Source organism: Lissotriton helveticus, chromosome 4_1, assembly GCF_964261635.1.
Source record: "Lissotriton helveticus chromosome 4_1, aLisHel1.1, whole genome shotgun sequence".
In the NCBI taxonomy this organism is placed as follows: Eukaryota; Metazoa; Chordata; class Amphibia; order Caudata; family Salamandridae; genus Lissotriton; species Lissotriton helveticus.
The window spans coordinates 1982441827-1982453266 of NC_136063.1; positions in this window are offsets into that span (position 1 = coordinate 1982441827).

Genomic DNA, 11440 nt, shown 5'->3' on the forward strand with positions numbered 1-11440 from the left:
TTTCTTTGGTTGGGTTAGGTATTTTGCTGGATGTTTATGCTATTACTGTTTCATGTTTTCATTATTAGCCTTTTTTATGCAAATTTAGATGACAGTTAATATAGTTTCTTGGAATGTTAAAGGTTTGGGGTCCCCGATTAAGCGCCAACGTGTGCTGTCTCATTTAGCTCATCTGAAGACTGATATAGCTTTGTTACAAGAAATTCATGTTCAAGATGCTGAGGTAACCAAATTACGCCGCAATTGGGTGGGTCAAGTTTTTGCATCCCCAGGGTCAGGGAAACGTAATGGAGTGGCAATTTTATGTCATAAACGCTTATCCGTACAACTCCTTTCTCAGGAGAATGATTCTGATGGTAGATGGGTAGTGGTTTCATTATTGGTTAACAAGATTCCGTTAACTATTTTTAATGTTTATGCCCCTACAGTGCCTGATAAACTGTTTTGGCCCCACATTCTTCAGTCTTCCATGAAATACACAGATGATTATTTTGTGCTTGGTGGGGATTGCAATATGGTTATGGATCCTTTTCTAGATAGAAAATCCAACTCTCGCTTTTCCCCCTCTTCTGCACATACACAATTTACATCTACTATTTCTCAAAGGTCCCTTGTCGATTCTTGGAGGCTTTCCAATCCTTCTCTACAAGAATATACCTTTTTCTCACCCGTCCACTTTTCCCAATCCAGACTGGATTATCTCTTTGTCTCTAAATCATTGATACAACACATCACTCATTCTGACATTGGCTCTATTCTGATTTCCGACCATGCCCCAGTTTCCTTAGGCCTTGAATTACTCCCACCTATCAATGGTTCCCGCATATGGCGTTTTAATAATGCTCTCCTTTTAGATGCATCTCTCACTTCTGCTTTTCTTGAATTTGCACCACGCTTTTTTGCTGAAAATGACACACCTCTCTCCTCTCCTCAGTTGATTTGGGACACTTTCAAGGCTGCTTCTAGAGACTTCATTATTTCCTATGTTGCCAAGGAACATCGCTGTTCCCAACAGTTACTATCTTCTCTAACTTCTCAAATTAAACAACTGGAGCAGTCCTATTACTCGACCAAATCTCCTTTGACCCTTACTCAACTCATTAAGGCTAAACTTTCCTTTAACAAACTCTCCACGAATTCAGCCAATTTGGTCTTGCTCAAATCTAGCGCCAAATTCTACTCTGCTCGTAACAAAGGTAACTTTCTTGCCAATTATCTTAAAGTTAAAAAAGAACGTACAAAAATTGATTCCATTCTCTCTTCTTCTAATACCACTCTCCATAAAGACGAAGATATCTTAAATGAATTTACTACCTTTTATCAAAATCTCTATACCCCTGAATCTCCTCCTTTACCCGCGGATATTGATCAATACTTATCCTCCCTCCCACCTCCCCAGACGTCTGATGTGGACTTTTCTTCTTTAGATAAGGATATTTTGGCCAAAGACATTTTGGAGGCTATTAAGGTCTTAAAAAAAGGTAAGGCTCCAGGCCCGGATGGTTTCTCTATAGAGTTTTACTCCCATTTTTCTTCTTTTCTTGTTCCTAAGCTTCATCAATTGTTCTCCTTTTTTATATCCTCCCGGAAGTCTGAAGGCTCTTTCCAAGAAGCTTTGATTTGTCTCCTCCCCAAGGAAAACAAGGATCACACTTTATGTAAAAATGTTAGGCCTATTTCATTAATTAATTTAGATTACAAGATTTTTGCAAAAATGTTAGCTTTACGTTTAGATAAAGTTCTTCCATTTCTCATTGGTAGAGAACAATGTGGTTTCATCAAGGGACGTCTACTTTCAGATAATACCCGCCTATTTTTTAATGTTCTTAGCAGATCCCATTCTTTCAATCATTCTTTGGCTGCGATTGCTTTGGATGCAGAAAAAGCTTTCGACAGGGTTAACTGGTCTTTTATGCTTTCTACATTATCCTGGTTTGGCTTTGGTTCTAAATTTATTTCCTATATCTCTCTTCTATATTCCTTTCCTCGATATTTTTTTTTTGCTAATGGTCTTGTGTCTTCTTCCTTTCCTCTTTTCCGGGGTGTACGGCAAGGATGCCCCCTTTCTCCGTTACTCTTTATCTTGGCATTGGAAACGTTTTTGTCAAAAATTCTTTTGAATACTGATATTACTGGCTTCCCGTATGGACCTCAGCAGTTGAAACTCTCTGCTTATGCAGATGATATTCTTTTATTTATTTCCCACCCACAAACCTCTATTCCTGCATTTCTATCTGAAGTCTCTGCTTATGCTACAGTCTCTGGCTATAAACTTAATGTTGACAAATGCGAGATTCTTCCTCTCAATAAGTATTGTTTTCATGCTGATTTCGTGGTTTCTTCTTTTCATTGGAACCCTTCTAAAATTAAATATTTGGGACTCAAATTTACACCCTCTATCAAAGATACAGTGGCCTTAAATATTAAAAACTTACTTGGTACTCTAACTGCATCCACAACTAGATGGCATCCTCTTTTCCTGTCCTGGTGGGGTAGATTAGACTCTATTAAAATGATGTTAGTTCCAATAATTTTATTTTTTCTCTCTAATCTTCCTGTTACTTTGCCTAAATCTTGCTATAAAAGTATTTCTTCTATCCTTTCACGGTTTCTATGGCAACAGAAGAAGGCTAGGATGTCGTTTGCCAAACTTCAGCGCCCTAAATCTCTAGGCGGTGTCAATTTTCCAGACTTTGCTGCTTATCACACCTCTTTTTTCCTTTCCCATTCAGCTCCATATCTCTTAGTTTCATCCCCGGACTCCTCCTCCCTGCCAATATGGGTTTCCATTGAATCTTTCTTCTTCCAGCCTTTTTCTTTCAAGGAATTTGTCACCTTGTCACGCGTTCCATCTAAGATGTCTCTCCCTATACTAAACAATGCTAGAAGGCTTTTCCATCCACTTTTCTTTAATGGTCTTGATGATCGCGAAAAATTCTTACAATCTCCCATTTGGTATAATCCTTCTGTTAAAATTAAGAACAGAACCCTGTTCTGGAAAGATTGGTATTCTCATGGCCTTGTTTGGGTTTCTCAACTCTTCCAGGGTGATCTGTTTCTTTGCTTTCCGACTCTCCAGTCTTTGTTTTCTCTTCCTCCTTCTTTCCTTACTAAATATAATCTTCTCCGGGATGCTCTTCTTACCGCTTCTGCTTCTTTGTCTGCTCCTTCTTCTCCTTCTGTGGCTTCTCCTCTCTCTCTTCCTTTTCTCTTGTCCTCACCTTCGGCTTCGCACATTTATAAAAAACTGCAAGTGGTACCTTTACCTAGAGATAAGTCCAAGATAGAACTGGATTGGGAATCAGATTTGGAGGATACTTTCTCAACCGAATTATGGTAAGATATATGGAATAAAATACGGAGCTCCTCTAGAGCAGCCAACACCACTCAAACTCTTTTCTTTATTTATAACAGACTTCTGATTACTCCTAGCAAGCTTCATGCTATTGACTCCTCTATCCCTTCTACTTGCTGGTCTTGTTCTCACTCTCCTGCAGATCTCAAACATATGCTTTTTACCTGTCCCTTAACTCACATATTTTGGTCTAAAGTTTGGCGTCAAATTAATTCTATTTTTTCCACTCATTTTCCTTTTTCCCTCACGCACATTTTTCTCGGTAGCTTATCTGACATATGGTCTTCCCTGTCTACCAATATATCCATTATTGATCTCCTTTTAGCAGTAGCTTTCCAGCAGATCACTACATCGTGGAAGTCTACATCTACTATCTCTTTTCAGGCTTGGTGGTATGGGGTTTGTTATAACCACAGGCTTGACAGAGCATATGTCTCCCCTATTACTTTGGCTGTTAAACGTGATATTTTGTGGTTACCAATTACTAATTTTCTGGATGCATCCACCCAGTCTCGTCCTTTGCATGTCCCCTCCATTGAAGAAGTTCCCAAACCTCCATGAAACATTCAAGTACATAGTTTTTATATTTGTATTTCATACTTGTTATTTCATTCTTTTTGATGCCTGCTATCTTTTATATGAACAATATGGGGTTTTTACGGGTTGCATATGATATATAAAGGATGATTAATGTTTTTCCCCTTTTTCAGTCCACCCTCCCCCCTTTTTTCTTTCTTTCTCTCTCCCCTTCCTTTTTTCTCTCTTTTCTTTCCTCCCCTTACCCCCTTCTTGGTTCTACACATATATTATTGTTATATTTGATTGCTTTTTTCTCTCTGTATTACACTCATGTTGTATACGATTTTCTTGCAATCTTTTTCTTTAATAAAGTCCTTTTAAACTTAAAAAAAAAAGAAAATTATTCCTTTGCTCAACACTTGATAACGTGACAGGCTTAACTTCAAAGACAGGTAAGTAAAGCATTCAAAAACACAATTTCAGTAAATAATTAAGACACAACACAAAATAAAAATCCAACACCAATTTATAAAAATAGGTAATATTTTTATCTTCCAAATTACACCAATACGAAAATAATCCACTGTAGGGAACCAGAGATATGAATTGTTAAATATTAGTCACTTTCTAGTGCTTAGAACCCTACAGCGCCCCTTTAAGTCATTTTGATTTCTCTGTCAGGGACACACCTTTATAAATTGTTCTGAAGAATTCTCACCACTGTAGTGGACCGCCTTCTTCAGCAAGCGGGGTCCAGTTAGAATACTTTCCTGGCGTTCTGCTTGCGGGTCCCAAAGTATTCAACACAAAATCCAAGGTTCTGGAATCTCCTAGAGGGTCCTTGAAAGTGTGAAACTTTAATTCCGCAATCCACTTGAACAAAACCCTTACAAATCCACTGGTAATCCAGGCTTTGAATTCTTTGTGGGGCTGTCCAGGTGAGCTCTGTTAACCTGTAGCTTGCAGGGAGTCCACTCTTAGTCCTTTGGCAGCAAGGTATTCCACATGGCTGCAGTTTCAGATGGTGCAGTCTTCATAGGTCAGGCCTAAGAGTTCCTTGCACAGCAAAGCTTTCCAGAAGGGCACTTCTTGCTTCATTCAGTTTCAAGCAGCAGATCTGAAGGACTCTGCCCCTCTCAGATACTTATTCAAAATTCTCTGGGTCAAGCACAAGGTCACTGCTGACCAATGAGAGCAGGGCAACTCCTCATAGTTATGACCACATCCTGTAGAGTGTGGCATTAGTTTGTCACAGAGTGCATCATTCTTCCAAATCCATAATGGCTGATTTTCCAGCAAGGAGGTAAGAGCTGGCTAAACACACCCCCTGGGATTGCCTATTTCCATGGACTCTCCCCCTACCAGCTGCACATACCTTCCTTAAGCCTAACCCTGACTCTGGGTCAAAACTGTCAGAGTGGACTGAAACCCAGGCCTCCCCTCTGCCTTTGAAGAGCATAGTTTATGACGCCACCTCCTGGCCTGGCATTCCTATAGACCAGCACACTGCCCTCCCAGCAGCCTGGCTAATCCACTTAACTCTGACCAATCAGGGCAGACCACTGAAAGGCTGAATTTGGACTTACAAAAAAGAAAGTCTCATAATTTCTTGTATGTACACTTTAGGAGAAATTCAACAATATAATATTGTTGGATTTACTGCTACCATTCTGGGAAGTCTTTGAATGGTCCGGCTAGTCCTCTCCTATCAATATTTATTAATCAATCACTTCACACCATGTTAAACTATGGGCCATGGGGTTTGCAATAGGAAAAATAACTTGGGCCACTTTTCAAGAACCAGGGCTTATAAAACCATATTTAATAAGTATTTCCCTAATTTCTACAGGACTCCCACCCGCTGTGCAACTAGGGGAGACTTCAGGGGTTATGAATCTGCATAAATCATGCAGATTATTCTTACCCAATTCTTCTGGCATCAAAGTCGAATTTGAGCAGCTCTTTAACACAATATGGGGAGTGACATGTAAAATTTCACTTTACCCAGCCATATAAAAACTCATTTTATAAGGGCGCTCCTAATAAATAACTGACCCCCCACCCCAGGGATACCTAGGGGTGACCCTGGGGGTCCCTAATGTGCAAAAACATGGTAGGGTTTTCATTTTTAAGGGCCCCTACCCCAAAAGTCGAGTTTGGGCACAATTTAAGATTACAAGCTCTCCTGGCCAACAGGGATGCTTTTAAACTGACCTCAGGCTTCAGCGCTGCACACATGCTAGTTCAGAAAATCTGTTGGCCTCTAAACAGCCATGCCCCAGGATGCTGGAGACTTCGAGGTAGTTTCAATCCCCTGCCCTATCACATACTAGGGGCTTATGGGGAGGTCATACCAATTACAGGGGTACCCCACCATACCATAGTGTACCCTAGTGTATGCTGGGTGTCTTAACTGCATTCTAATGTGTTCCTTTTAGCTTGGCACTGGCCCTCAGCCTGATTAAACAGAGCCTAGGGTCAGTCAGAGTCAGTTAACACCAGGTCCAGTCAGCATAAAGTTGGGGGGTGCCCAGGGCACAGGATGACTTTGCAACAGAGGCATATTCCTCTTTTTATATGTGCTTCAGAATGCAGCACCTATAGAAAGAGGACGCAACATGGAGAAATAAAGATATAGCTTCTCGTTACTACTCACCTGAGAAGGTGTATCTTTTTGGTACATTCCCAGATCTACCATTTCTGGTAAATCTGGAAATGCGTCAAAAACCATGGGACTGGTGTGAGAACACCCACACACCATCCATGGAACGCAATCCTAGGACAGTGTAAGGCAACGCAGCGATTTTTTTCTGTGTCGCCTTACTCCAGATTTATGGAGCCACTCAAGGCCACACAAAGTGGCCTTGCATGATTCATATATCACATGTAAGGTTTGCATAGCTCTTCCACCACATTGTGTGGTGCAAGAGCCATGCAAACCATCTCAAAAATAGACACCATAGTAAATCTGGGATTGCGTCAAAATCCTTTGGTGGATGAGTGGCATTCCAATGATCCACCTTCCCAAAGCAGAAGAAGGGAAGGAAATGATTTGCACTGCCCTGAGTTACTCAAGATTTATTAAGCCTTGCAGAGCCATGGAAGGTGGTTTTGCACGGCTTAGTAAAACTCCTTTAAGCCCTTGAGTTGCCTAGCATTGCATTCCTTGACACAAGGGCAACACCAGGGCTTCATAAGTTTGGGCGTAGATTTGTAGTCAGTTCCTATGTTTGCTTCTAAAACATGAGTAATCATTAGAAACATAGGGACAAATTTGTTAACATTTCAATGAATGCAGCAAACCACTGCTCTGCGCTGCATGAAAGGTAGAGGACAGGAAAGCTCCATATCAATCAAGTTATAGCACATTCTTGCTCTCTGACTGTGCTGGTGCACAAGCTGCTGCCTAGTGACAACTCAGGCAACCTTGCACTGTAGTGCAATCGTGCCTGTGTTATCAGCAGAAATTGATTTTGTGCAGGAATGGGCACATTACTGCACAAAAACAATCCTCTGAGGCCTTTTCCTCTTACTGCGTGTGCTGCAGAATGTAGCACACATAGAAAGAGGAACAAATGAGCAGAACAAATAAAAATATATCTCTCCTCGTTATGTCCCCTCAAGAGAAGCAGGGCATTCTGAATCATTTGTAGGTCTACCAGTGTTGGTAAATCTGGTAATGCTTCAGAATCCATGAGTTGATGCTAGGGAACACCCACGCTCCACCCATGGAAAGCCTCCTTGGGGTGAGTTGCGCTACCTTTTCCGGATTTACCAAGCTAAGCACGGCCACTGGAGGTGGCCTTGCATGGCTTGGTAAATCTTTTATAGATTTTGTTTCAGCCTTGAGTTACCCTATGTGGCACAAGTGCAAAGCAAAACATTGATAAATATGCCCCTTAGGGCCAAATTTACTAATATTTCATGCAACACAGTTCAACAAGGAAAATTGCTGTGCTATGTTGCATGAAAGGGAGAGAACAGAAATGTTCCATACCTAATAAGATATGGTGCACTTCTTCTCTCACTTTCTGCTGGTGCACTCTGTCACCCTAGCACCAGAGATTTGTTTTGGTGCAGGAAGGCATACCTTCCTGCACAAAAGCATTCCCTCAAGGCATTTTCCTCTTCCCATGTGTGATGCAGAATGCAGCACACATAGTAAGAGGAAATAACAAGGAGAAAAAAATATTTGTCTCCGCATTATGCCATCCTCTGAGCGGGCGTAGCAATTTCACACAATGGCAGGTTTACAAATCTTTGTAAATCTGGGATAGCGTGAAATCCTTGACTGGATGCACGCTGATGCCCATGCTCCACCCATGAAATGCCTCCAAGAACTAAATATCATTCAAGCTAATGCAAGCCTCGGCATTACGTTACATTTCCTTTCAAAGCCATGCAAGGTGGCGTAAATTGCCCTTGCATGGCTTTATAAATGTCTACTAGCATTTTGCGTTGTGGCTGCAGCACAAAAGTGTAACCATGAGTCAACAGGTTATTAAATCTGCCCCCAATGGGCCTCACTCCCCTAGTAGAGGGCCAACATATTTTGGGCCCCTTACGCATCAAAAGGATCTCTGACCCTTCAGTGACTGCATCGCTGCAGTGGTTCCACTGAAGTCCCTGATCCTTTTCCTAGTAGGTGTTGGATGCACGAGCTTGGCAAACTATTTTGTTATTCAAAAATTGGAAGTTTGTTCTTCTAAAACAAAATAAAAATGATCCAATGCACATGAAGTTTTCTGCATGAGTGTTGGGGCCAATATGCTATTTCCCTCCTGGAGACGCCATGTCATGCCTAACAGTCCTGGGTAAGAAAAATTGCTAATGGTCACCCCACCCTAGAGCAAGATAACTGTTACTATGACACCGTGGTCCTGTGATGGACACCGGTCTCAGGTTCTGCAAACAGAAACCCCAACCCCAAAATAGAGTGGAAAAACCACACGTTTGGCAGAATGGTGCATCTGGATGCACCGATTGCCACCCTTTTAAATTAACCTTTAAGATTTGTATTCTATTAAGGTGAATGTCTTAGTAGATCTGCAATAGCTTTTAACAGTTGAATGCAGTACTACTCTGCATGGTAGATCTAATGACAACCTCTAACCTGAAGAACACTTTAACATACTATGCAGTAGAATTCAGGCATGGGAAACACATGCACAGCCAATCCACAGGGCAGCATGGGTGTTGCTTGCTTATGCAGAGAAGTTTTTTAAGTGTGGTCTAGAGCAATCACATCATTTTACATGCCCAATAAGTGTGTGAATATATCTCGGAAGTTCTTAGAAACTTTGTAGCTCCAAAATGAGTTCAAGGTGTACTAGAGTCAAACTGAATGGAGAGCAGATCCTGGTAAAAAGAAGAGAGGGTTCTGCCACCGTGGGAGCCCACAATTCAGTGTAGAGAAGATTGCAGGGCACCCACAGGAAAGGGAACTAACATTATCTACACAGTTGTTTTGCCACAATGCTGTGCAATGTGGTCATTAGGTAATCACAATTAAAGCCACAGTATAGTTGGATAATGAATACAAAGAAGTGGGCAAGGTGCTTGACCAACAAAGAACAACCCAGGCTAACCTGTGACTGAGAGTGGTTTTCTTGAAAAATCATTGTCAGCTCTTTCATCCTCAGCCTATTGAGCAACCTGTCTTCTTTTCCTAAGTTATCTGCAACATCAGGTAAGCATATTCCCCTATTTGTAAAGCACCGTCTCTAGTAAAGTCCCAGGTCTAGTTTTTCCACAGTGCTGATATTAACAGTACTGATGTTGGAAATTGGGTTACTGGTTTAGGGGGTGAAATCCTACTCAACAGCAACAATAGTCTTTATCAGGTTGAAACACAAGCAAACCCCAAAATAACCCATGCTTGACCCTCTGGAAGCTTGCACAATGCAGTCAGGCTTAAGTTAGAGGCAAACTCTGTAAAATATTTATGCAGCATTACAAACAGTAATAAGGTGAAACACATTATTTCTCCTCATTTATGCCTTTTTCTATTTATGCTGCATTGTGCAGTACACATAAAAAGAGGAACACCCCTTAATGGATTGTTTCTGTGCAGGAAGGTAACGCTTTTTGCACTCAAACAATGCCGCCAACAACACAGGTGCCCTTGCACCGTGAATGCCAGCATTGGCACTGGGATGCCGAAATGGCACCAGTGCAGGGGAAAACGGCAGGAATGCACTACATTGGATACATTAGTTGGTTAGTTGTCGGGAAACTACCCTTGTATGGGTAGCTATCTTGAGTGGCCTCCAGGGAAAGTAATGTGGTTTGGCAATTATATAACATCTGCACAAGTAAACCCACAGTGTTACACTTGATTAATTAGAGATTGTGAGGACAGTGATGGTAGTTATTAATTAAGGGGCATTGTGTTATCCAGTAATGAAACAATCATGAAAATTAATAAGAAAAGCATGGCATTTGTTACACCCAAACATACAACAACCACATACTACTACGCATGATCATGTGCCCCAATAGGCTAACCGTGTCTTACACTAAGAGTGCAGCCATTCATAAGTCCCGTCCGTGAGGGATCTCAACATACTCTTGTAGTGTTCTCCCTGTTGTGGTGGTTTATACACTAATCGGTTCAGTGCTTGGCTTCATTACATTCACTCTGCATACCTGTGTAAGTGAAAAATATATACATCATGTACATGTATATTCAAGAAATAAAATCAGTTCACGTTGCCAAAATGATTCTAGAAGCAGCATGTGAGAAAACAATAGGTATATGACTACACATATCCACCCTAAGTGAACAGACATTTCTTCACTGGAGTTCAAACACCCTGGTGTCAGTGTGTATTGAAATCAAAAATATATTTAGATTCCAGTACCTTCAGTTTGTGTTCCCATCACCCCCTCTAAAATCATGGGAGATGGCATCAATCACCACAAAACTCAGAATGTTTTCATTCTGAAAATGTGTCTCATTGAAGAGTTGTGCTACCAGATTTTCATTATGACGAATGAAACATCTGTGCTCCAGTGTCCGTTTCTTGGCTCGATGTATGGTACTGCCTATGTACAGTTTGTAACATGGGAGAATGAGACAGTATACACAATAGTCTGTGTTACAGCTATGGTTCCCTTTGAGCTCATGCACCCTAGTACTGTTAGACATTTTCAGGCTCTGATACTATTGCTACATGCTCTGAATCTCATGCTCCATAAACATGCCATGGGTACTTCCTCCAAGATGATTGGAATTGCATTGGGTGACCCAATTGTGACTCAGTTTGTCCTTAGTGATACGCTCTTCCCGAAAGTGGTCTGAGGACTTTCATGTAAGTATTTGTTGAGTATCTGATCAGGTTTAAAGCTAGTTTTATTAAAAACCTTTCTGAGCTGATAAGCTTGTTTGGAGAATGTTGTGATACATCTGATATGCTTATGTTTATCTGATGAAGGCTTATTGCTAGTTTGTAGTAAGCCATGTCTACATACCTGATCCATTTTGGCACATGCTTGTTTTATGACTTTCTTGCTGTATCCTCATTCCTGGAACCTCTTATTCATTATGGTTTTCTCCCTCTCAAA